We start from the raw sequence: 26,794 nt of genomic DNA, 5'->3' as shown, positions 1-26,794 counted from the left end.
ACTGCACCAGTATATATGCCCATGAAACTAAAGAATATACAGAATAAAGAATGAAGAGCTGGCTTAAAACTTTACAAGCTATATAGTACCGTTTTGTGCAAAATTGCATCTAAGGAGCTAATTTTTGGGTGCTTCAATTTTCAGTTTTGCCAAAATGCATTTTACATATGTCTGTGTAATCTTCAAGGCATTGTCCCTGTTTATGTTTTTTCAGAATCTGTATGAGGAACCATATAAAGCAGACTTTTTGAGGAACTGTATAAGGCTGCAAAGGAACTGTATCTTCAGCTGCAAAGTCCTGGATTTCTCTGCTGCTAAAGAGAACAGTAAAATTTTCCTACAGCAACACTGAATGCCATGTAGAGCACAGTACATACTGCAGTTGGGACTGCTGATGACAGAAGAGTAATATAACCTGCAGGATGACTGTATGGGAGCATTCAAAAATATCAGACTGATTTATACTGAACCAAGGAAACTCAAAGTTAATAAAATAAAGCAAGTTAAGTCCATTCTAACTGAGAATCATTTGTATCCATTCCACACAGCTTAAGTAATACTTAAAAGAAATAAATTTTGAAGTGATTTCCCTCTTCCAGCATAGTGTCTTCAAAAAACACTAGCTCCATTCCCAGCTCCTTAAGGGACCATGGTTTAGCATGCACAATCATCTCTGGTATGCTCCCATCCAAATGTTTTTGATGTACCATCTGGACACTCTGTGCCCTGCCCTTCTTCCCATTTCCTTGCTGATTTATCAGCCCCAGTCCCCTCCTCAGTGTTGCGGCTGTTTAACTCCTTCAGCTTTTCTCTCCCTCAGCTACTAGCTCCTTAAAACTTTGTCCTTTAAGTTCCGGGATCACCTACCGATTTCCTCCTCCTAAAAAAGCTAACGTAATTCCTCCCAAATCCCCATTTCTTCTCCAATTTTGCTTCCTGTTGAAGTACAGTTTCCTGCTAAAAAGCTCCTGAGCAGGGTGTTCTTTCCATACAGTCCCTATAAGCTGGGGACTCTGCGTCCATCCATACACTGCAATATGGTGTGCACTGCAAAAGGGTAACCAAGAGCACAGACAAAATCCTAAGATTTCTGCCCTGGCACCTGACTTCAGCCTCTCAATACAAGGAAAATAATGCTCAGGCCTGGACAGAAACAAATAAATGTCATTGGGAAGCAGCAGACAAATAAATAGTACATGAAGACTCAATTGCTTTGCTTCAGTCTTCAGTGGTAACCTCTCCTCCCACACCTATCAAGTGGACACACCACAAGACAAGGACTCGGGGACCAAAGTTCCTCCACTGTAAGAGATTGGTACACCTGAGGAATCTGAACATACATATAAGTCTATGGGACCTTACGAAATGCTTTACAGAGTCCTGAGGCAATTGGCTGATGAGACCCTGAGTTGAAATCAGTTGGTCAGAGCCTGGTGCTAGTAACACCAAGATTGTGGGTTCAATCCTCATATGGGCCATTTCACTTAGAAGTTGGTCTTGATGATCCTAGTAGGTCGTTCCAACACAGAATATTTTGTAATTCTCTAATTATGTAGTTGCCAAACCACTCGCCATGATATTCAAAAAGTCATGTCATTCAGGTGAAGTCCGAGGTGGGTGAGAAAAGGGGAAACAATGTACATAACTGGGAAATAGTGACCCAGCAGCCTCACTTCTGATCCTGGGAAGGTCATGGAATGGATCCTTCTAAAAGCTCTAAAGTAAATGTGGGACTGGGAGTTGATTTGAGGGACCCAGTACAGCTTCATCAAAGGCAAGTCCTGCCTGACCAACCCAGTGGCTTTGAATGATGAAATTATTCCATCATTACTCCATGAGTAATTATTCCAATTACTCCATGAGTGGACAAAGAAAGCTATCGTTTATCCAGACTTCTGTAAAGAACTTGACACACTCCCCCTTAACATCCTTCTCCCAAAACCAAAAAGATAGATTTCATGGGTGGACCTTTTGGTGAATGAGGAATTTGTTGGACACTCACATCCTGAGGACATTGGTTAACAGTTTTCTTCCATATAGAGTAGTTCCCTAATACATATCTAGTGGTGCTTCTTGCAATAATCTGACTTCTTTAGAGATGGAACTGAACCACACAGCAATCTCTCTTCATCACACACAGCACTACAACCACAAACAATGTAACAGACATTATTCTGTCAAACAACACAACTCATATATATGTTTATTTCACCATATCTATCATTTTAATAGTTTCAGACAGAAAAAGTTAAAATGGAGGGAATAATACCTATCTTTAATTTATTTAAATAGGAGATTAGTCAACTTGTAATGTACTTTTCAAAATCAATTTTGAAACACCAGTGACATTGAAACATTAGAAAATCTACTTTGTTCTCTAATGCATGTGTCTGTCTTTCCAAATCTAGAAAATCACAGCTGCAACAAATATATAATACATACACATTATATATATACATATATTTGAGTCACTTTGAGACAGCATTACCAATTAGGTTTGTACAGAGCTCCTTCTGGCTTTCTGAAACTCTTTGTGCCAAGAAGAAATTATAATTTTTATTGACATTCATAAACAAACAATGGCTTATGTTTAAAGCAAATTAGTGAACACTACACAGAGAAATGTAACATCATGTTTGCACTTGTTAAGAGCTATTACCCTTTGCATTTGCAAAGTACATCAGTGTTTGACACGAGACATTGGAGATGCATAGATCTACATCTCCAGGAAATCAGTTGGTACCTTATATTCAAAACAATCACTTGCCTTAGCAATTTGTTGAATTGAAGCTTTACAACTTTTCACCCTCAAGAGCACCACAGTGAAAGTGATGAACCACCTCAAAACATGAACTTTTTAAATCACAAAGGTTCTCAAATGCAAAATGAGGAAATTCCAACTGGAAAACTAAAAATATGGCAAGAAATCCTGAATATAATGAGCAATTCCTTTTCTCTCCTGAGCAGTCCCTCAGACAGTTTCCTCAAAAACCTTACTTAAGAAAGGTTCACTCTTCACCACACAGAGATTTGTATCCATCAAAGTGTTTCACTTTCATTTCTGAAGCTGACATATAGCAATATTCACCAAAGTTTTGCTCCCTCAGTCAGGACAAAAATAACACATGCTAATGTCATACTTGAATATATCACGTCCCTAGTACAATCTTGACATATATTTATGTAAAAAACCCATGTACCTACTGGTATGATAACCTTTCATGCTTGCATTCTGTATGTGTCACAGAATTTGTCAGCACTGGGGGCTTTCCAGTTATTTTCTTATTAAAGTGAATGGAAACGGAAACTTAAAAGGGCAAGCTCGACATAACTGTGGGCATAGTGATGCATACGTTAACAGGAGATACTAAATATCTTCCAGAACAAGCTATACAAAGCTCATTTTCCTATTCAGTACAATCTGCAGCAACACAGTTTGATGATAAAATGTCATCCATCTGCATGCCTCTCTAAATGCTCCAATACCCTCCTGCGTGTCAAACACCTTCCCTTTAAACTTTTAGCTTCTGTTGACACTTCATTAGGGAACATTTTGAAAATCCTCTGGATTTTAAATACATGCATTTTGAAACACAGAGTCTCTGGAAGGCTTTTAGCAATTCTCTCTTGGTTTTGGATATGAAGCTTATCTTGCATCTTTTAACTCTAGTTTTTGTACACTTGAATAACACAAAAGCCCTCAAATGGCAACTCAAGGAGCACTCTAGAGCCCTCCTAGTCTCTTATCAACTCATATATTGATGACAGGGCTGAACTAAGGACCTTGAGGCCTCCAAAGTCCCTTCCTCTGCAAACCTTGGCATATGATTTTTAAGCTGAGACATCAAATTCATTCAAACTTCCTGCTGCAGAGCTAAGAAATTTTACAAACTCTACTATGAATTTAAAAAGCATGTAGATTTCAGAAGGAAAAAATCTTTGTCAAGCAAGTAGGACACCTAAACATATAATAGTGTGTATAAACTCTGACCAGAAAAGAAAGAAAAAAATAAATAAAATTAAAAATAAGCAGCATCTTTGATGGTCTGCTATGTTTCAATCAATTCTGATTAGGATTTCATTATTTTTACTTGCATCAGCCTTACATGTCATTGCTCATCTCAGAGCTCAGTGAAGTTGTACAGGAGCGCTCCCCTAGCAGCACAGTGTAGGTCAGGATGCTCATACTACACAACTGAGACCCTGTTTGTCCTAATGTTCAGGCCAGGAATTGTCAGAATCCAGAACTCAGAGTTGTACTAAGATGTCTAAAATTTTGATGCATATGGTCTAGTACTACTTTTCAATTCTCTGATAAATTTGCTGCAGTTTTTTTGAATGCCACAGATAATTTCTCAAATTCTAATTTTAATTCTGACACATTATTACTTTCCCTACAATCATTTAAGATTTTTAACAGATACACTGCACATATTCATCTACTGCCTACATAAAGGTAGTTCCTATAGAAAATCAACAACTGCAAGGATATTTTAGATAGCTATATATTATTTGCATTTTCTATCTGTCCAAGATTTTTCTTCTGGTCATTACTATCCTAGCTGTAGTGTATTTTTTGTGTCTGAATTTAACATCTAAAACTATTCCTATAACTCACAGATGAAACTTAAATGAAAAAGTCAAAAGTGACAGGACTAAAAGTACAGAAAAACCAACTGGAATTCCATAGTGGCAGATGTCAGTATTTTACCATTCATTTACCTCCTAATTCAGAAGTCCCTGACCAGGTGACTGAACAGTAATATTTTCGTCATCAGTTTCTTTCTTATTTAATCTCTAAAATTAACTTTCCAAAAAGAGATTTTTGTGGTTCTTAAAAAAAACCCTAGAAGATGAGGCTTTTGACCCACATACAAGTAATTACATCTTAGGTTCAACTAGAAGCTGAAGAATGAAACAACATACTGAAATTCTTCCTTTGCTCTTGTTACATGTCAAACGCAGTTTTCTACAGTAGTTACACTGTATTTTTTCCTTATGTCGTTACTGTATTTTGTTCCTCTATCGCTGAAAGATCATCAGGAAGTGATTTTGACAATTAGTCTAACACACCTGTGCTTTTAAGTAGATTACAGAAAGAACAAGTAATATAAAAGCTTTGAAATATAATATATCTGCTTCTTTATTTAAAAAAAAAAACATTTTATTTTTCAATTTTGGCTGATTATGAGGGTAAGGTTAACCATTAAAACATTAATTATTTGAACTGTGAATGCAGTACAAAAGTTGTTTCACTTATTCCTACAGACTTCCCAACATGTAGCATCATTCAACAAGTTACTAAAATCATCATATTCTGAACCACAAGTGAGTCATCATACACATTCCATCCTGGAGGATCAAAGCTGAAATTTTACTTTGTTCAACATGAAGTCACCAGAGTTTAAAACTCTTTTTAATTTGCCACATAAAGCTTGAAGCTGTCACTGAACATCCTACATGTCTGTAAACTATTAAATCAAACCATTTGAAAAGTGCCTTCTAAACTGCTTTACACCAACAGAGCAATTTGCCTTTCCAGACAAGTCATCATCTCATAAGACAATATTAGACATCGTGTTCTTTTTAGGAAGGGCATGATTAAATGGCTTTGGAGGCAGTTAAATTCCCAGTTTAAAAACCAGTAGAGTTGCCCAATTTAAGACATTGACAATAAAAGCTCTGTACTTCTTCATACATCATACAAAATGTAAATACACAATCATTGTACATGATAAGTGCTGCAAACACAACAACATTACAAGAAAATTATGATAAGCCCATTAAACTGGTTAGTGAGCCCTGAACTCTGTTAAACACATATCCATTACATCTACAGATTGCAGTAATTAAGCGTTCTGCATTTTACTGCCATAAGATAAACTTTTCATGAACAGTACAACAATTAATAAATTTCTTTCAGTGAAATAAAATTAAATATACATTTAAAGCCACTAAAATAAAGATATTACAAGCTGTCTTCTAATTCTCTGAACTGCTGTTAAAAATAAATTTACTCATCACAGAATGACAGATTCTTTAATAAAAAAAGCTACAAAGTAGGTATTCAGAGCTGCCTATTTTTTAAAGGAATGTCTCATATACTGAAAAAAAGAAAAGAGATGGAAAACTGCTTAAATACACACCTGAAACACCTGAATGCCACTCCTAAGGTTTGAACAAGAGGACTTACCTTACAATTGCCTTTGTCCATTTTATGAGCAGACTAAACAGAAACAACCACTCTAAACATCAGAAAAAGGCTAATCTGATTTTACTCTTCTATGTAAATTGATAATTATTATATGGTTTTGGACTGCAACCTAGCTCTCATATTTCAGAACATACTTCTAGTATCACATTCTCACTAACTCCCATGAGTTAGCAGGAGCTGCAATTCAATTAGGGAACACAGTCAATTACTCATGAGAAGAGACTTCAGGTTATTAACCTATTGTTCAAAGTATTTCTCCAACTGAATGCAATGAAATTTCAGCTGCAGTCATCAAGTAGAAAAACTGGGCATGCAAAAAGCCTCATGATAAATTCCCTCTGCAAATATAAATGCAGTAATACAACTCAAAGGAAAAGGCGGAAAAACTCTAGAATGTCAGAAAGTGTATGTAAAGTGAAAGTGGGAACAGTCCACTTCAGAACAATACAGAAACACCAACCATACGAGCACAAGTGGAAGAAAGACCCGGAGACATAGGGAAAAACAAGATCTTCTCTAATCATGTTAGCACCTTAAAAATTTTAACAAAGTAAATATGTGGTTCTCTGGTGAATAAAGTATGAGACCAAGCAAAAAATGACAGGGAAAAAGTACAGCAAAGGTCACAGAAAGGCTTCACTATTATTCAGTGCTTTCTTAGCCTTGTTTTTCATTGATCTGCTCCCTGGCCCATCAGAGTTCCTCCTAAGCATCACAGTGGTGTCTGTGGGGCTGAAGTACTGCACACAGTAGCAGATGACAGGATCATGAGCAGATGCAGAATTGGGCATTTCCAGTCTCCAGGGACAAGATGGAATGCATCCAATGGTGCTAAGGAAGTTGACTAACATCGCTGTGATATGAATCTCTTCTTCCAAAGGTCACAGCAGTCAAGTAAAGTATTCTGGAACTCATTTGTATTTCACAGGAGAGGATGTGCCTTACCAACCTGACAGTGAGATGGCTGACTCAAAAGATGAGGGGAGAGCAAAGACTATAATTTACCACAAATTTAGGGAGTTTTTGGCAATCTACCACAGTGTCCTTGTTATCCTCAACCACCTAAATGATGGTTATTAAAAAAAACAGAGACCAACTCATCTCATCAGATGGAAAAAGCACAAATTGCAGCAAATTAAATTCTAATAAAATAGAAGGAAAAAGTCTTCACAAGGAGGGGGATTAAACCATCTCTGGCTGGCCAGAGAGGCTGAGAAATTGCCTATCTCTATGATATACCAAATGGCAACACAAGGCCCTGACTAACCTGATCTAACTTCAGGGAACTGATCTAACAGGGAACTGAAGCATACAGTCCTCAAAAGTATCTGCCCAACCGAAGTTACTCTATCATTCTAGAATACACAAGAGAAATTCATCTTACATGGCATCAACCTTAGTCAACCTGACAGGTTCAGCTGTTCCAATAAAAGAGGAATAAAAGGTTTGCTTCTCTAAATGCCCATGAGGTTGCTTCTACAACTCATCCTTGGACTTAGAATCAGATTCTCCATGCTGCAGTCAAAATTAGCCTGGACATCTTAAATTGTAGCTATTTTGTAGACTTTTTTTTTACTATCATAAAGAAGAATTTGAACAGGCTGTTCTACAAGAAGATCTAAATGGGTGATGACTTTGGCAGGAGGGCAAGACACGCAGCTGCGGGTATGACAGCAAGCAGTAATCTCTTGACACAGCTGCTTGTAATAAGCTGACACCCTTCCATGTAACTATTCAAATTGTTTAACGAACCACATCAGGAAATAGTGCATCATGACTAGGTCGTCAGAGCTAGGATTCAACAAAGCAACTGCTCTTTGTCAGGTAACACAGAGACTCAAATAAGCTAGTGTGAGTGAGGTAAGGAGCAAGAACTAAGAGAGCAGAAAATCAAAAGAATGCATGAGTTTTGTCAGCACTTCCCTTGATGCTCAGAGAATCCACAGTTGCAGGCATTGGCAATGATGTAATGGTCATTTAAAAAAAAAGTGGTACTTAGATCATTCAATCACTTAACTATCAGGTCACTGTTACATTAGAATCTACAGATCCCTCTGTGCAAAATCAGCTCAGTGGTACAAGTTCTGAACAAAGCTTGTAACAAAGCAGGGGCTTAAGGGGAGGAAAGATCAGACAAATTCATGGAAGCAAAATCCCACAAGAGTTATTAAATATATATAAAACTCATCCAGCTCAGAAAACCCTGAATCAAAAAGCAGAGGCTGGGAAAGTAATAAAGTGAAGTTTCATTTATAGACACTTGCCCTGTGGGAGACAAGACATGAGACTAGTCAGACCTTTGGGGTATGCAATACAAGCTCTTTGGTTCTAAAGTCTCACTTGCTCAAATAAGCCCCATCCATAAGTGGAGAATCATATGTGGAAAACTATAGCCTCTATTCATCCTTGAACTTGAAAGTTTAAATCTGAGCTTATAGACTTCAACTACTTCTTAAATTTCTCTGTGGACCAATCAACTGTCAAGGAATGTTAGACTGTGTGTACATCAGGAGACAAAATAATTAACTCAAAAACATTTAGTCTGTTGCAGTTTCTTTAGCAATGCACTTTAAATTCTGTTTGATTTTAAACTGTATTCTTTTTGCAATATAAAGAAAACAAGACAAGTGTACAAAACTGTAAATCTGTGTCAAAAACAGAAGTGCTAATAACATTATCATCTATGCCCTAAGGGACTCATTAAGGGATCAGACAGAAAAAAGAGGCCATGAAATGGTTTGCACAATCACCTCAACCAGGGAGATTCATAGCTCAAGCTGTATTTACTCAATCAAATGTACTCTGATTTCCTTTAGTAGTTTCCTATAAGTCCTTTGCCAGTTCAAAACCTTTTTTCCATACTTCCACTGAGCTTATTTTGCAGCATCAAAAAACTATTCTTCAGATCAAAAAGGTTTATCATAAAGATAATAAGTATGTATTGAGAGAGTATTGAAAACAGTTTATTTTTTCTCCACCTATAATATTTTGGGAGTGTCAAAGGCATTCTTCCCTTGTCCTGTTGAAAGATACAATGGGTTCAGATTACAGTATATACAATTATCTTTAACACCTTTGCTGATCAGTGTAGGAGGATGAAACTTCAGCAAATTCTTCATTCTCTAAATGTCAAAGACAGTCCGTCTCTGCTCTGTTTTGGTGCCGACATTCCTCTCTTTGCACTTCTTGTTGACTCTATACTGCTTCTATTCAGTAAAAATATCAGCGTAAGGCTTTTAGGTTTTCGTTTTATCTGTCCATGAAGTCTCACTCTGTACTGTGAGATTTAATCTGCTCTTTGAACAACAGAAGTAATTCCAGCCTCTACCATTCATTTCTCGTGTTGTGAAACAAGCACCATTGTGCCTTCTCCCTTCACACCCCTCATGGGGAGTAGTCTTGTGGACACAGTAACTATCCTCTTCAACTCAGGCCTTAAATTTTCTTTACTCTGATGTCTAAAGAAAACTGAAGACTAAAGAGACTCAAAACATTACCTATAAGACATATTACAGTCTCATGGTTTCCTTATCTTTTGAAGCAATATATTGCATTTTTTCTACATCTATATTTAAAAATGTTTTCCATCAGGAGCAACTACCTTCTTCCACTTAGCGACTTGCCTTAAAATGCAGGCTTCTCATCTTTTACCGGGGTATTATTGCGCTACAATAGTAAAAATTAATGATACCAAGTAATTCTAGAAGTATGCTTTGATATAAGAGATTTTAGAAAATATTCAAAATTACTTAGTTCTATTCTTAGTGTGTTAGATTTACAGTTATGAGAAGAAAATATTTTTTTTAAATGTAAAAACAATTGGAAAGTTCATTTAAATCCCTCAACTAAATACCACAGAGATAAAGTAGGACATGCAAATGATTTGGATTTCGGTAGGATTGATTATTTTAAAAATCATATTAAAAATTGAAGTGGTTTAATAAACTAAAAAGTAAATGGCAAATTAACAGACTGCTGCCATTACATTTCAGAACAATTGTCCAGGTAAAAATACATAATATTTTTCCAACATGTAAGACAACAGTCTAATTCTACTGCACTGGCTTCACAGTATGAATAATATAATATCCAAACACTGATTCACATGACTATAAAACAAGAGGCTGCTGTGGATCACAGTTCAATGAGCTCTTATTCCACTGAGACAAAGTGATTCATATAATAGACATTTCTAAACTTCTGAGAAACTATGCCACATTAACTCTTCCATAAAAGAAGGATTAAACTATGATACAAAGCCTTAACTGTGCAGAAGGCTTGATATACAGACGTTTGCTAGGGTCAAAGAAGTGCTCTAACACAAAAGGTATTTAGTAAAATCTAAACACTTTATCACTTCTCATTCTGCCAGTCTTTTTTTTTTTTTTTTTTCTTTTTTTTGAATGGGAGGATAAAAGAAACTGGGATTGTAGTAACAGCTATTTGGGTTACACAGTCACAATGGCTATGTTTAACTGATGGCCAGATCACTGACAAGGTTCCACTTTTCACAAGTTTCACAGAAGTTTTACAGCTCCTCCATTTCAAGGTTCCATCTATAAGGTCTTCTCAAATATGAGAAAAAATTTCTATTTTTATGAGATTGCTATAAATCCCTTTGAGCTTCTTCCTTGATGGTCTTCAGAAATTCATGGTTTATCTTTCAAGTGTGATAACAGTTGTAAGGTAACTGCTGGTGCCTGTTGAGACCAGGCAATTGTTCTCCCCCTTATAAAACCAAACATTGAATAAAACGTCTTAATCCTGAAGCTAGTGAAAAATGTAACATCACTGGCTCAGAGTGATCAGCTCAAATGAAAACAAACAAGCTGCATGTCGTAATAATGGAAATACCACTAGTAACATCCTGCATGCAATGAAAGCAAATACTTCTACTATGATTAGTAGTCTAAAAACATAGAAAAAAAGAAAAAACCACAATGTTTAACGAACACCAGTATCACTTTTGCACCTATTTTAGGTTTGAAATTTTCACAGGTAAACTTTTAAAGAAATACAAATAACAAATTGCACTAGTTAAAACCAGACACTTTTCTAATCTTTTTGAATGTTTAACTGTCAAGAATTTAACAAAACCATTATTTATACTTCTTCAATGTCAGCAGAAGTTGATAATGCTCACTACAAGCCTTTGCTGCCTAAATCAATTCTCTTTCCTAGCAAACAGATATGTTGGTAGCTTACTCTTTCCCAAAGCACTTAATAAGAATTTTGAAGTCATTGCCAATTATATTTTTCCAAATAGTTCCATAAACTGTTTCTAAAACTAATACTTCAAGCTTGAATTACCTTAAATTCATCTACAAAAATAAAAGTTAAGAAAAAAAAAGAAAATTGTAGCTAGTGAATTAACTAGCTACATTCACCAAAAAACATGGTGGTATGGATGCATGCATGGGTGTACAACACTCTGCACAAGGTGAAAACAAAAATTATTTTACTGTTAATTCTTACGTTAACAATTAATTAAAATGTTTTGGATATAGTACCAATCCCTTCAACAGGATTCTTTCTTCACATTTAGAGTATTGCGTGAGCCGTTGCAGAATACTAAGTGAAAGGGACTATCAAGACATAACTTTATTCAGAGGCATTACAAATTTAAACTTCCATATAAAAAAAAAATAAATTCTTTATACACTCTGTCCTTCAAAGTGAATACTATTTCTAACTAAATCACAATATATTACACTTTCTTTTCTGCACATACCACCTTTACTACAATAAATCACTCAATAGTAAATAACCACTAGACTTGATCTTAAAAATCTTTTCCAGTTTGAAGGATTCTGTATTGTAGCATTCACCAAGCATTCACCGAACTACTTTTCATCACCTCTACTCAAAGTAATTTAAAAGAGCAAGTACAATAAGCAGTAGTCTGTCAAATGAGCTAGGCATCCTACAGCATAATCCTAAAACAGGGAACACTTGAAATTAGAGTAAACTTCAGTATCCAACAACTAAAATTACTCAGATACAGTGTAATATTATGCATATATATCTTGTTTACAAAGTTATCTTGTAAATCCACATTTAGTTAGACTTATGAAAATACAACAACTATGGCATCAGCTTCTACCATATTAGCCTAGGTTAAATAGTTCATTAGAATCTCATTCCAGGTAAATTATAGAGTCCTTAGTTGTGTAAAATTCCATTCTAGCTACTTGGAATCGTTTGCATTTGCCTAGCATCACAAGGCAAGGTCAGTGATACCAAGAACAAATAAAAAAATATGGATTTTAAAGCAGATATATATATTCTTGCTTATCTTACCTGCAAAGTTCTATTGACAAGTTTTAACGACACTTCAGATGCCTGGTTTCTAAGCAGAATGGAAGTAAAAGACCAAAAGTACACTCAAGACTAAAAGTATATATATTTTTGATGTTGTAAACATAAACTGGAGCTAGAATAATTAAATAAGTCGATGATTTCTAGCACACTTCTCCATTTTCTGCAAGCTGTAGGATTTTCAAACTGATGAACTATTTAATTGGTTACTTTCTGTTTCTGCAGTATTAAACTACAGGTATGATGGCAAGGCATGAAATAGCCTTTGCAACAACAAAACATTACCTACTGTATGAAGCCAGATTCCATCTAGTTTCATATTTAATATTTCTTCCCCAGAAAGACACAAAAAGGAGTGTGGTGCATTATTGACTCAATATGGATTTTCCTTTATCACACATTGTAAAAGATTGACTTACTTAGGCAGAGAGGTTTGTAACTTTTTCTAAGTATTTGGAAGTCTAAAATACAACAACAAAGTAATTTTTAACAAAACTTCCTAACGTCTTTAGAAAATAATTTTGTAGAAATAAGTACCTTGCTGAATTCTGATTTAGAAGTGGTAGATTTTAAGATTTTGACTTAATCTGACACATACATGGTAAATCACAGTGAAAGATGATAGAGAAAACTGTCAGACTGACCATGGAAATAACTAACAAGCAAGTGCTAAAAATATTTGACTCATCATTTGATGAAATTAAAATCAGAATAAGGCTTTTTTTTTTTTTTTTTTTTTTTTAGTGTAAAGAAACAAAAACTTAGGAGGCCAATATTCAAGAGATGGAATCAAAAGCAACTCTCACAAAAAATGTCAATGATTACTAGAAATGAAAATATCAGTCATATGGTCATATGGTAGTGTGTTCTATTTAGATGAAATGATATTCAAATGCAGTTAATTCTTGGGAAAAAAATTCCTCCTACACACATTCTTAAAGCTGACTTTTTCATTGTGGAAATGATTATGACTATTACATCATTTCCATATTTCTACATTGCCATCTCAGTGATTGATGTAATTTACTTTAATAAGACATTCAAAAATCAATAAGCTACACTGTGAAGAGTTCATGTTCCAATATCCCAATTCTGCGGCAGTGCAGGTTAGTCTGGTGTTATTTTACATTTTCAAGAACAGTCAAAATAATTCCTACTCATACTTTACTTCACATATAGCTGAAGATCAAAAATGAATCAGTAACATTTTTTAATGCAAAAAAAATTCAAGTTATTTAAAGATACTCACAATATTTTTCACAGCTACAATAATTTAAAACAAAATAACTATGTTATTATACTTTGTTAAAGCTGACCTGTCATGGCTTAAGTTCTTCAAAGGTATCATGTTCACCTCCTTAATCTCTATACAGAAGGGAAGCACCAGGAAGAAAAATCAACATCACCTCAACTTTTCCCCAGAAATTACTTCCATTTTAGTGGGCATCACTATATTGCAAAGGAAAGGGACAGTAAAGACCATGTATAGAGCTGCAGAAACTGCCAGACCTGTCTCAATAAATTCCAAGTCATGTTTGGTCAGGTAGAGTCAGCCAACCAAACTCCACACTTGGTCTGTGGAGTTGGCTTACAATATTATTATCTAGTCGACTAAAAATGTATCATTATTGTAACCTTACCATCTATTCAGCTCTACACTAAATATTAACTGTAAAATATTATCTACACTCATCCTTTCAGAAACCTGTGATCTGATAATAATGTTAAAGGAATAACAGAAATAATTATTATACTATTAAGCATTCATTTCTCTCAGTGACAAAAAAAATCTACATCATTATACAGAGAAATGATGGATCTATGATTTTGAAAATGCACTTCCCCTAAGCTAAGTGCTTATTGATCTGTTTATGTAAATGCCTCATAGTAACACTGTCCCTGACTAATTAGACTATGTACATATAAATAAGAGATTATTCCTCTAAGCAAGGAAAATTTGACACTTGCATTAGTTGTGGGTTTTTTCATATCTGTTTACTTTGGCATTCTGATGGATTTCAGTCACAATTCTTTAGCAATGCAGAACCTTACCTCTATCATGGCTCCTTCAGAGAATGATGAAAATTGTGACAGCTAAACTACATCCCTGATAAGAATAAACAAATATAACCAAAAAAACCCTTTCATTTTTCTCCTGAATATCAAAACAAAGCAATTATCTCAGTATTATTTTCAAAAGATAACCTTTTAGTTAAGATCATTCCATATAGTCTTTGCATCTGCAGAGGCACTAGACATATGCTAAAAGAAAGATTCCTACTTGGTGTTTGCTTCTACTTAGAAACGAATGCTAGAACAACCAACCCAACATGACCCAGCAAAACCTGGAACAAACACCCCAAGGCAACTCATAAAAAGACCTATTACTCTAGAAATTCACCACCAATCTCTGAGTCCTTCTTAGCAGGATCTCTACAGTCTGATGATATACTTTGAAATCAACTACTACAGTTTGGTCCTCATATCTATATCCTCACAGACACTCAAACCAGAATAGGATAAGGTGCTGTACCAGGGTATCTCCCTATTCCTTTTTATATCTTCTGTGCTGTTATCCTCTGAGTCAAGAATCATTGGACCTTGTGGATCTCTTGTTCCTTAAATGTGACTGTTCACAAAAACCACATTTTCAGTAAGATACAGACATTTTTAAGATAATCTCAGAACATATTTTACTTTTAGAGCAGGAAAAGATCGTCCATCATCATCAAATTCATCCCAACCTTAGCTGTAGCAGTACTATTACTTCCCCACTCTAAATTTATTTGTAAGTATAACTTCATTTTCCTTCCTGTTACTCAAGCTGGCTTCCTGATGCAACAGCTTAAGCTCAACTCCCTTTGGCAGCAATTAAGTAACTGCACTCATCTTACATACCTTATCCTTGGTTACACAGGAGTGTACTAAAAATCTGCAGCAAGCCTGTTACATCAATAGAAGAACATGAAAGTGAGTTTATTGTCCACACCACACAGAGTAAGAAAAAAGAAGGCAGAAATCAAAAACACCATTGTTTCAAAGACTAAAACTACTTTCTTTTAAAGACTAAAGTATGAATCATACATGTAATGAAACCTTTGGAGTAGGGGTTTTGTCAGAAGTGATAATATGAAGTTCTATTACATCGGAAGCAAGAGAATGAAAAAAATAACAAATCAGAAAAATAGCATGAGACTGCAATAAGATTTTGTTCTTTGAATTATGTTTTCAGGAAATTCAATGATTTTTCCATTGACACAACATACTTCACCGCTGTGAAGTACTACTTCCCTTTTCTATGCAAGGAGCAGGGGAAAGTATAAAAAAACCAACCAGATTTAGATTCATACATTTTTAACATGTTACTTTATGTTGTGCTGAGAAGGAAAGATGTGGATTCTGAGAAATAAAAAGATCAAAACCTGAAAGAACATGTTTTCCACTGACTTTTTGATACTTCATTGAACTGCTAAAATCACAGCATCACTGAATGCTAAGATGGAAGGAATCTCCGGTGATCACCTCGTATGATATTCATTAAAGGTCACCTAGAAAAAGTTCAGGACCATGTCTAGATAAAGGAATTCTGAAGATCTATTTTTTCTAATGCAGTAGCTAGCTCCTGGATGACAGGATAAGCTAACAGACATCTACATAAATCTGCTAACATACATAGCACATGAAAAACCTGAAACACATACTAGGGAATACTAGTCTAACAATTAATTTATTTGGGCCACCAGGACAAGAAATGCAAAACATAGCATTCACTGATTTTTTTGTTCTTATTTTTTAAATAAACACTTATTTTCCTGGAAGAATAAACACTGGGGCTTGGGGGGCTTTTTTTTTCAGGGGAGCTGGGGTGGGTTTTTTCAAAAGGAAACAATTGAGAAATTTCATTGTTATCATTGGTTCCATTATGCATAATCACTTCTTCTCTAGGAATAGAAAAGTATGTGTCTTTGTAGATATTCAACCATACCAAAATAAATTCATGTTTAAAAAAAAAAAAAAAAAAAAATATTGTAAAGATAAACATTTAGTAAAGGCCAAAGTAGAGTAGACCCCTATGACCTGGAAAAAAGGTGTTGTCTAGAGACACTACATATGCATTGCAGGGAATTCCTAAATATCAGAAAATCTGTAGCCACAATGCATTCTGTAGTCACATTGCATATTTTAATTTAGGACACCAATTTTATAGAACATGGAAACAATTTACTTGGGGTTTAACCCCTTTTAAAATGGAGAAGCAACATAACTGACAACATATCAGCATTTTTCACTATTTGGAACTTTGACATTTCCAAGACTACCTTAAATCCTTCTTAATTCACAGAAGTTTATATTTTTCATATGAACAATGAGTAAGGACAACAATAGCTGCTTCCTATGCTGCATGTACTATTAATTTTGTACTCCCAGTGTTTCTTTCTTCCTCTGTATTTCTCACTTCAAGACTGAAGAAAAGAAAGCTTTTTAATGGCAACAGTGTTATGTTCTGGGTGACCTCCTATTCTGTTGAAGAGATGAATATCCAGAAATCTGGCACCTCTAAAGTGTTCAGCATGAAGACTTTTTGATCATCTGTAGTAGTTTTAAAGCTGGCCAGGCAAAACATCCTTTTGAGCAACTTAACTATCAAAATTCAGACACTCATTTCTGCCTCTAATTTTAAAGAAGCAGTAAGAATCTTTCACTGCTATGGGTTCAGTCCTGTAGGAAGTGATAACCCATTATAAATGGGTTAAAATGGTCTATTAATTTCCTAAGGTGAAAGAATTTAAAAGTACCTGCTATATATTGCCTTGCTCAAACTCATGGCAACTAGTACACAAACCTAGCATCACGCTTAGGAATTTCAATAAAAGATCAATAGCTACCAGCTAAATTCAGGCAGAATAATCATAGCAGATAGCATTTGGTCTTCAAATGATCACATTTCTCTTCCATACTGGAAGCAGTCAGTTCTGTATCAACTCTTTTCTTGCTGACCTTTTTTAAATTTTGTGTAAAATGAAGACTGAAATGGAAAACAAAATAATAAAAATATGAACATTTACTTTATTTTTTTGGGTTATTACTTATAAAAGAGTTGCTAAAATCTTTTATGTGAGCTTTTATATACCAAAATTCAAAGGAAATAACTGGCTACAGCCATGCAACATACACTTACTAAATATTTATTCTGAAGCACATTTTTTCCTGTAGGCTTTTATTTGGCCTATTTACAATGGCTATGTGCAGACCTATGGTATACTTCTGTAACTGCATGAGTTTGTTATCAGAACAAATCATACACACAAAATTGTATACTGCCTATCCCTTTTAAGTATAGAAAAAAATTAAAAAAAAAATCCAAACACAGACACATCCATTTGAAAGAACATAAAACAAATTTGCTCTTACATTCTGTATTTTACAAGAAACTCCCCTTAAAGCCTTCTGTGCTTGAAGCCTTGTAACACTGAGATCATGCATGGGATTCAACTTAACACTTTTTCAAGCACTAAAAGTGCTTAAAAAAGTGCTTTTGGATGTCACAGTATCTCTAAACTCCTGCACTGACAGCAAGACCACAGAAGTAATCAGAGATCCAGCTAGACTCTCCAAGGCATAGGGACACCATGTTTAGGGAACTGAGTTTCACATTCTATTTTCTGCTGGTAAGAACAGGCTTTTAGGAACTGCCTGAAGGGAAAGGTTCTACTTCAAGGCATGAAAACTCAGAAATACTTAGGTCCTTTTGCAATTGTGTACCTTTCAATCTCAATTGTCCTGACAATTAAGAGTGACCTAGTTACTGGACGTCTGAATTGAGAATTGTCCAACCAGGTAGTAGGGTACACGGAAAGAAGCTTTAACTTTGCCTTGCCTGTGTTTGACTCCAGGTGTGGTAACACTCTAATTCATCCAGAAAGAGGAAATTATGCAGAAAATACCAGCTTTCCAATCAAAGTAGCTACTCTTCACTGATCTTTTCTAAGAGGACAACATCTCCCATGTTTATTGCTATACTGAGACAGACTTCTGCTACAGAAAAATGGTGGTGAAGTCTGTGATCTAAGATGAATTTACAAGAAATTTTTTTCTTCTAATTCTGTAAATATCCACCTATCCATCTCACTAATTCATATAGGCTAGAAGAAGTGACTTGAAAGATATTTTAATTTTTTCTTCTGTTTAGAAGACATGTGAATTCACTGAAATTTTAGATGCAAGGCTACTGAGAATGGCCTGATGATTTTGAAGGCAGAGTCACAGCAATAAAGTCTTATAGTATACAGTGAAAATTACACACACAAAATGTTCAAACCTATGAAAACTTCCAGTATTTTAATTGGTTCTAATTCACCTGCTTTTCTGCAAGACCTAATTTTACTCCAGCTCTGTTGGGAGAAGTATCACCTGCTGACTCTTTACAAGAAAACACAGTAAAGAGAGAGATTTTCCAGAGAACTTTTCCCAATAAAAAAAAGTTGAAAAAAGTGACCTCATGACAGAAGAGAAATACTGTATTTAGCTTATAGTCTTAGTAAATGCAGACATTTGGCTAAAGTGTCATAGAAACACATTTGAAACACTCAATAAAGAAGATGCCAAGCTCAACAAAATGACAAAAATTCTGTCACAGTAATGACAAAAAAACCACCAAACCCTTAGCATACTAATATTTTCAAGAACAACATTCATACATATGATTAGATGATTAAACTGCTCTATTTCACATATCTTACAATACAGATGAACTAAGAATTCACCTGAGGGATTTTCCAAACATGCTGGTTTCAATGTGCCAAAACAACTGCAAGTTTAGAAAGTCACCAAACATAAACATATTTCTCTAGTTCTTGCTGAAACAAAAAATAAACAACCCCTCCCCCCAAAATCAATCATGTGAATCATAACCATACTATGTATAAATAATGTAATAGTATATGAACATTATAAACTACCAAAAGAATTTTCCTAAAAGTAATTTAAAAATTAATACATCCAAAAAGATTTCAGAAGTATGTTTTTAAGAAAAACACAGGTCTCAAACACAGGAAGATGTATCCAAATAATTTTCATTTGATCTACCTAGCATAAAAAACCATGTATGTCCTGCATATATGTGATTTACTAGATCAGAATATTCTTTTACATTGTTCATCTCAAGTTTTTGTTTTATGTTTTATCACATTAGAAAATGAATCACTAATAATTTACTTTGTTTTTACTCTTTTTATTACAAAGGCTTTGGGGAGCAGTCAGCAGATGCAGGAAATAGAGAACAGCTTAATTTACTGTCACTTGAAAGAATCTGAAAACAAAGGAGACATCAAAAGATGCATTGGAACAAGTCATCAAAATCTGCTAGCATTTCATACACTAGAAGACTGGATATTATGCAAAGTAGCCAGACCTTTCTTTGTTCCATGCAAGGAAATAATATAGTTAGCAGTCTGATAAGATAAAGATCACAAAATAGAGGAGAATGCAGTAGCTACTGCCCTTTATACAAGTCTCCAGTGAAAATACTGGTTTTAGCAGGAGTGAGTAAGAAAGCTTCTATTTTTTGCCCCATCTTGCCATGTTTAATTAAAAAAATGCATTTCTTATTAAATTACAGAAAAACAACTAGCCTTCAAATTGGATTTCATAAACTCTCTTCCAGCACTACAGAGGTGTAGGATAATACTTCAATGGATATAACAACAAGATGTCTGGCCCCTCAGCAGAGTTCAGGCACACTGTATAAAGTTGGAATTTTAAAAGATACTCTATTTTAATACAAAAGTTACTGTTAAAAAAAGACCTCTAGTGTTTTTCCATCCTCAAATACCATTAAGACATTTAAGCAAGACCTGGAGAAAATCAGATTAGAAATAAAAATTGCTAATCACTTACACCTTTCCAAGGCACCATGAAGAAGGGACATGTTTTCAACTATCATTGCTCAGCCATGGAAGTTCAGGCTACAAGTTTCATCTGAAAGTAAAACTTCAGACGAAAACCACTATTGATTATGAAACCTGTGACCAAAAAATGGCCACTCTTTCCATGCTTGCAATGGCAGTGATAGCAGATCAGCACTATGCTCTGCTGTATGTTCCATCAGAAATTTAATATCTCAAATATCACAAGCAGTACCCTAACTAAGAAGCACCTCAGCTGTATTAAATTACACCTCAAAATCCGTCAGAACCACAATCCTCCCATAACAAAAACAAACCAAAGAAACAAAAAATTTTAAAAAATCCTATAAAAACCTTTTTCATTATTAAGCTTTAATCAGTGCCCAAAGATCAGTTTTGTACAAGTCTAGAAAAGCCTGTCCCCAAGACTAGGGTTTACTACTTGCAATGATGATGCCTGATACTTTAATCAGAGCCATCTTACTGCTATAGGCAAAATTTAATTTTTCAGGACGGTGGATTAAGGGCCAGGATGCTGTGCAGCTTGTACTATGGGGAATAGTAAATGAGGAACAGGAGAAATTTTCAGATCTAAAGTAAGGTAAAAGGCTCAGAGCTAGGATGCACACAGCCGGGGGTGAGGGGATCCCTGTAGAGCTAGGTTTGATGCTTCTCTTCATCAGAAGCAGAAAAATTGAAGATAGCAGCAGCATTACTAGGAATTGCTAGCCAGCTGTGTCACTGCACAGTAAGAACTGTTTTCTGACCATTGAGCCCTTCTCCCTCACTGGCAGCATCAAGCTTGTCTCTCCAGGGCTCTGGCTCATGTGAGGTAGAAAAAGGCTAACAGCTATTTTGCTCTGCAGAGTAATCTACTGCCATAAGCGACTGCCTGCCATGCCTGTGGCAAAAGACAATCCTGATTTCAACAAAAACATTGTAGAGATGGGGATAAGAACAAACTTGAAACACCAGCAAATTCAAATTACTAAGCTTATTTTTATTTGACAACACTGCTACAATGTGGTTTTCCAAAGAATTATATATCATCTACAGATGTTGAATTTCTGTACTTTTTTAAAGATAACCAGAATAGTTCTCAGATACACTGTAGTTTAAGGTGGGGAAAAAACCACTGCTTCAATCTCTCTCCCATATTTACTAATTACATGTATTTTATTTTTTATTAAGTTGCTGTTTTTTTTTCATTAACAGCCAGACTCTTCTGCATGATCAAAACCAAAAAATGTTACATTGAACAGCAGTCCTGTAACTGATCACCTGGTAGAGTGACCATGACTATTTCCAGACACTTCCTCAGCCTCTGTTAAGCCAGTGACAGATTGCAGTTATTAACAGGTCAGTGAATATATTAATTCCAGGGCACTGAAAATGATGTTCATGAAATGAAAAGTGGCCTTGCTGACATTGCATCACTATTTCTAGACAGTGTGCTTGAACACCAAATAAATCTCTCAACTTGGATGAGTGCCAAAAACTAGTGACCTAGTTTCATTAGTGTGGGAAAAGACTAGCAATTGGACCTAAGAGAGCAGATTACCAAAATAACTTCACACGAAAACATTCCATAAAGAATTTTGTTTAAATCAGACATTTCCCAACCTAACAAGTCACTGAAAATCCTGTCTCCCTTGAAATGTCAATCTGAGATCCATTAAATTCTAAAGTTAAAATGCATTTACATTACTCATGCTGACATTCCTATACAACACTTTGATTAAACAGAATAAATATTATCTTCTTTCCATCTCATTATCTCTTTCCATCTCATTCATAATAATTTAATACAGTTTTAAATCAAAACAGCTTTTGCATTTTCAGTGAAAAATGTAACACTTCAGGCTTAAACAAAAAGTTTTACTAATAAAAGTAAGTCTATTTTTAAGCAACAGTAATCTGCTCAGTAATCTTCCTTGATTAAAAATTCCTTGGCTCCTCTTCAAAAAACACACTGAGCATAGATGAGCTCAACAGCTGTCAACATAATTTTTAGGAACTTACCAAGTATTGTTGCGTCTATACTAGCCCCCATTTATACACTCCAGCTGGTCCACCAGAGCCCCACTCCCAATCCTTCGCCTCCAGTAACATCTATATTGAGATGAAGACATTTTGAACAACACCACAAAGTAAAAAGATACTTCATCTTCTTTTCATCTTTCCAAAGCCTGTTGCTTTCTGTAAATTGCTTTCCATTCACTAATATAGCAAAGTGCAAAAGATAAACTGAAATTCTGTAAGAAAACTATTACAGTACTGGTAAAAATCTCAGAACATTCTTTCATAAGTCAGACTTGATCATGACATAAGTAATGCAATGCAATTAATTTCACCCAGCAATCCCTGCTTACTAACACATGCCAACAACAAAACCGCAACTGTTCTCTGCGTGCCATGCGCAGTGAGGGTCACTTGCGCAATGACTTACACAAGAGGTCTAGAATGTAAAAGGCTGAAAAAAACCCTGACCATTCAATCTCCTCAAAATGCTGGGTTTTCTTTTACCCTCCAGATTCCCCCTGGGTTCATTGCTACTGAAAAAACGCTAAAGGATGATCATAGCTTTTGCAAGCTTTACTGTGGCAAGTACTCATGTCAATGGAAATTTTGAGCAAATAATGTCATGAAGACTGATGTCTAAGTTTTGGAAGGACACACACATCACTTAAATTTTAAAAATGCTGTGGGAGCATATGAGGAAAAAGTAAACAGAATGAAACCTCATACTAATAACTTTCTTCTTAATATACCATTTATGTAAGAGATCAATAGGAAAGTTTCAGCATCTTACTCCTTTCTCCTCAGTTATTAAAAACTTTCAAAATCCTCATGCTTGTATCTCCAACCCATTTTGTTTATCTGCCAATAACTTCCTGATCAGTGTGCATATTTTTTAAGCCGTTTTTCTCTCGTACACCTTCAGTCTCTGTGTCTATGAACAATGCCTTTGTAGCCTATGATTCCAGCTATGCATACAGGCTGTGGCAGTATTGTAACTAGGTGCTGTCAGCTGTAGACTTAAAATTAATTAAGAGAGGGGAAAAGGGACAGGGGGATGCACCACAGAAGCTGAGTCACTTTAAACCACTTAAAAGTGGTTAATAAGCTGTTTGATGCCAATGTATGAAGCTTGCTTACCTCAGCCATAAAAATCATGTAAGTCTTCTACACATACTTTTTATCTCACAACTAAAATGCACATTTGGTCACAAAATACTGAAAATGACCAAGCGATATGTAGCATGATCAGCTTCATGGGTTTGCATCCAATGTCCCATCTTCAGCATCTTGTACTAAATTGTGTCTATTGTGGTAGAGATTAACAAGCTTCTTAACACCACAAGGAGTATTTTCATCACCGCTTTTACACATCTCATTTAGTGACACACCAAGAACTAAAATAAAGAGTCTCTTTCTAGGGCTGTCAGTGCAGACAGACAGGATAGGCACTAAGCCTCCCAAAATTACCTAGATGAATAATCTCCTTTACTCTTTTTATTTTGCTATTTTCTACTGCCCTGGTATGTTTTCATGAATATATACTGGTAATTTGGTAATAATATATATCTGCTTGATTCTATAATAAGAAATAAAATTGGATTTTCCCCCCATCACGTCAAGGTTTTAGAAAACTAATTCCAAACCCAGACTGAGTTGCTTATGCATTTTAATCTTTATTCTTCATTGATTCTTTAAGGTTAATAATTTTCTGTACTTCACTTGTCCATTTTCTCTACCTCTCTTAAAACTCCTAAGGAGCTCCTTCTCCTTACCACTTTTGCTACTGTAGAGATAGGAAGAATAGAGAAAAAGCTGCTTTAGTTTGAAAAGTAAAGTGAGTAAGGGAAGCTGCAGGAATAAAGGACACTATTGAGACAATATTTAATCTCTGACAACAGGCTGAAGTAGCAATGATGATGCTCTTTATATAGAGGAACTTGGAAAGGTAGTCAGAAAATATAGAGAACCTTAACATTCAGAAATGCTGACTATAGAAGAGGCTGAGCCTAGAAATCTAAGCTACAGATTTTGGTTAAGCCTCCAGGCCACCAAAGGAATCAAGTCCATTATTTGTCCAATATTTACTTCCAAAATGCAATATTTTTTAATTTAAAAAGAGACTAAAACAACCAAACCACCAATTTTTAATCGAAAATTAAATGCAATTATATTTTCCATATCCAGTAAATGTTTATTTCTCTTATGTCCCATTTTTCCCCAGAAACACCAGCTACTATTACTTGGTCTTCATTTTGTTTTTGCATAAGCTTAGAAATAAGATATTGAAAGAAAATAATTAAAAAAAACTTTACATGAAAGTGTGCCATTGGAAGTTTCTATTATGATTCAATGGACAAGAGAGCTTGAGACAGACACTAGGTTATGGTTTTAGAACATGTTTGGGGAAACAAAGGGTGATCTTTTACAAAGTAAAAAAGGACGGTCTTGTACAAAGGCTTTGTACAACTTTTGAAATTAAGTCCCAACTTAATGCAAGGGGAAAATTATTTCAAATGCATTCACAAACTCTGATAGATCTGTATCAGTCAAAAAAAACCTCATTTAACTGATTACGTGCAAGTCTGTACACAGGTAATATATTTTAACTGGCTTTGAAAAAAATATAAAGTTCCTTACCTAGTAGCATTTTAGATAATTCTTTTCACTATTTACTTTATTCTTTCTATATCCTCTTCATATGAGCACCCCAAGTGAATATAACCTACCTATGTTATGAAACCTAGTGTGAATTTCATTCATACTGTTACAGTTGGCCCAGACCATAATTTTTATTCGGTGTCATATTATTTTAATATATGTGGTGAGAAAAACTAAGCTGCAAAAGCAAAGTTCGTGTTTGCTTTGTTTTCAAAGCTTTAATGTGTAGTTCCTTGCAGTACAGAGATGGTCTGGAAAAGATACTGATGTGACAGGACAACCCACACTCAGTGAAAGAGTACCTGAATGGGGCTTCAGTCTACATTATTTAAGGAGGACGGGAGAAAACAAATAACTTGTTGCACTTTTTCATTTTTCTGGCTGTCATTCATAAATGCGCAATCCATTAATCTCATAAAACAATCTTCCAACTCATGAAAGCTTTCTTATATACGCATGATAATTAGGAAAGTAATTGATAACATTGCTCAGGTTGTAACAACAAATTTTAGTAGAAACAGTACACCAAAATTTAATCTTGATATACGACAAATAGTAACACTTTAATTTTTCAGCATTTTTCAAATGCTATTCCTACTATTGATGAAACTGAAATACAGAAATCTAAAGAATATCTTAATAGTTCATTGTAATGTGCATGGGATTTCAACTTGAAATTGACATTCAATTTAACCTTTACACTTGGCTGAATTTGACAACTACTTCTGCTAGGAAGAACATGTTCTGTGTGAGTTTTTCCCATGTAGAAATTCCCTTGACATCCTTCTCATCCAAAATGGATTTTTTTTTAGCTTTAAACTAAGTACTGCAACAGAGACAATAATGATGTTTTTAAAAGCAAAGAATTAAGGAAAATACACTATGATTACCTAAATTTACTTTTCATTCTTACACTGGTTTTCTTCCTATGCAAAAAAGCGTAATATTTCAGTGTTTCTATCTCTTATTTTATAGTCTTATAATCTGCAAGTTCTATAAGTTTCCAAATACAATTTAAAGTCCAGAAAAACAGCCAAAACAATATTGTTACCAAAGTAAGGGGAGAACAGAGAAATTCTGTAATTTAATCTCTCCCTTGTTCTATATTTTAAAGACAAAACCAGTCCCATCTCCTACAGCTTGAAGCTTCAGTTTCACCATTGGAAAAGCAACTTTCAGATAGAAAGAATAAATATAATAATAAATATTGCTTATTTACAAAGACCTTCTTAGAGAGTTAGTGGAGTTTCTTTTTGTTTCCTTCCTTTTTTTAAAAGAAGTCTTCTTCATAAAGTATGCTTTTCATCTGAATGCGTTCAAGGAAAGCACAATCCCAGGGCTATGTGCTTGGTTAGTTTTTATTTTAATATTAAACAGTGGAAGACAGCTTGGTAATGAAGTAGTGGGATTTCAGGGAGGAGCATGGAAGAATAAAGGCAAAATGACGATGAAATGAACAAAGCCTTGCTAATTAAAATGCCTTTATAAACACAACAAACAAAAAAAAAAAGAGTGATAGCTGTAAGTACTCAGGCCAATAGCCAGTTTTTATCTAGCAATGTCAAATTACCTGCTTACACAAGCGTATTAATTTCAATAAAGGTACTTTTTTTTTTGGTGGAAACATAATTGTTGAGGTATGCCAATACATCATTTAGATTACACCTAAATCTTTTGT

At 34.9% G+C, this 26,794-nt stretch overlaps 1 protein-coding gene and 1 long non-coding RNA gene across 4 annotated transcripts in view; one reads left to right on the top strand and one right to left on the bottom strand.

Moving 5' to 3' along the window:
• LOC108962939 (uncharacterized) overlaps positions 1 to 889 on the top strand; it is an 82,593-nt gene extending 81,704 nt beyond the window's left edge. For all 3 annotated transcript variants that reach the window (XR_007780418.1, XR_007780419.1, XR_007780422.1), the window contains one exon: positions 215 to 889. This is a non-coding gene — a long non-coding RNA (uncharacterized LOC108962939). The remainder of the gene's footprint in view (positions 1 to 214) is intronic.
• Positions 1 to 26,794, bottom strand: part of AUH (AU RNA binding methylglutaconyl-CoA hydratase) — a 111,965-nt gene that overhangs the window by 19,426 nt on the left and 65,745 nt on the right. The gene's annotated exons all lie outside the window — the stretch shown is intronic.

Source organism: Serinus canaria, chromosome Z, assembly GCF_022539315.1.
Source record: "Serinus canaria isolate serCan28SL12 chromosome Z, serCan2020, whole genome shotgun sequence".
NCBI lineage: Eukaryota > Metazoa > Chordata > Aves > Passeriformes > Fringillidae > Serinus > Serinus canaria.
Note: the sequence above shows the minus strand (reverse complement) of the source record. Positions and strands in the feature narration are given on the sequence as shown.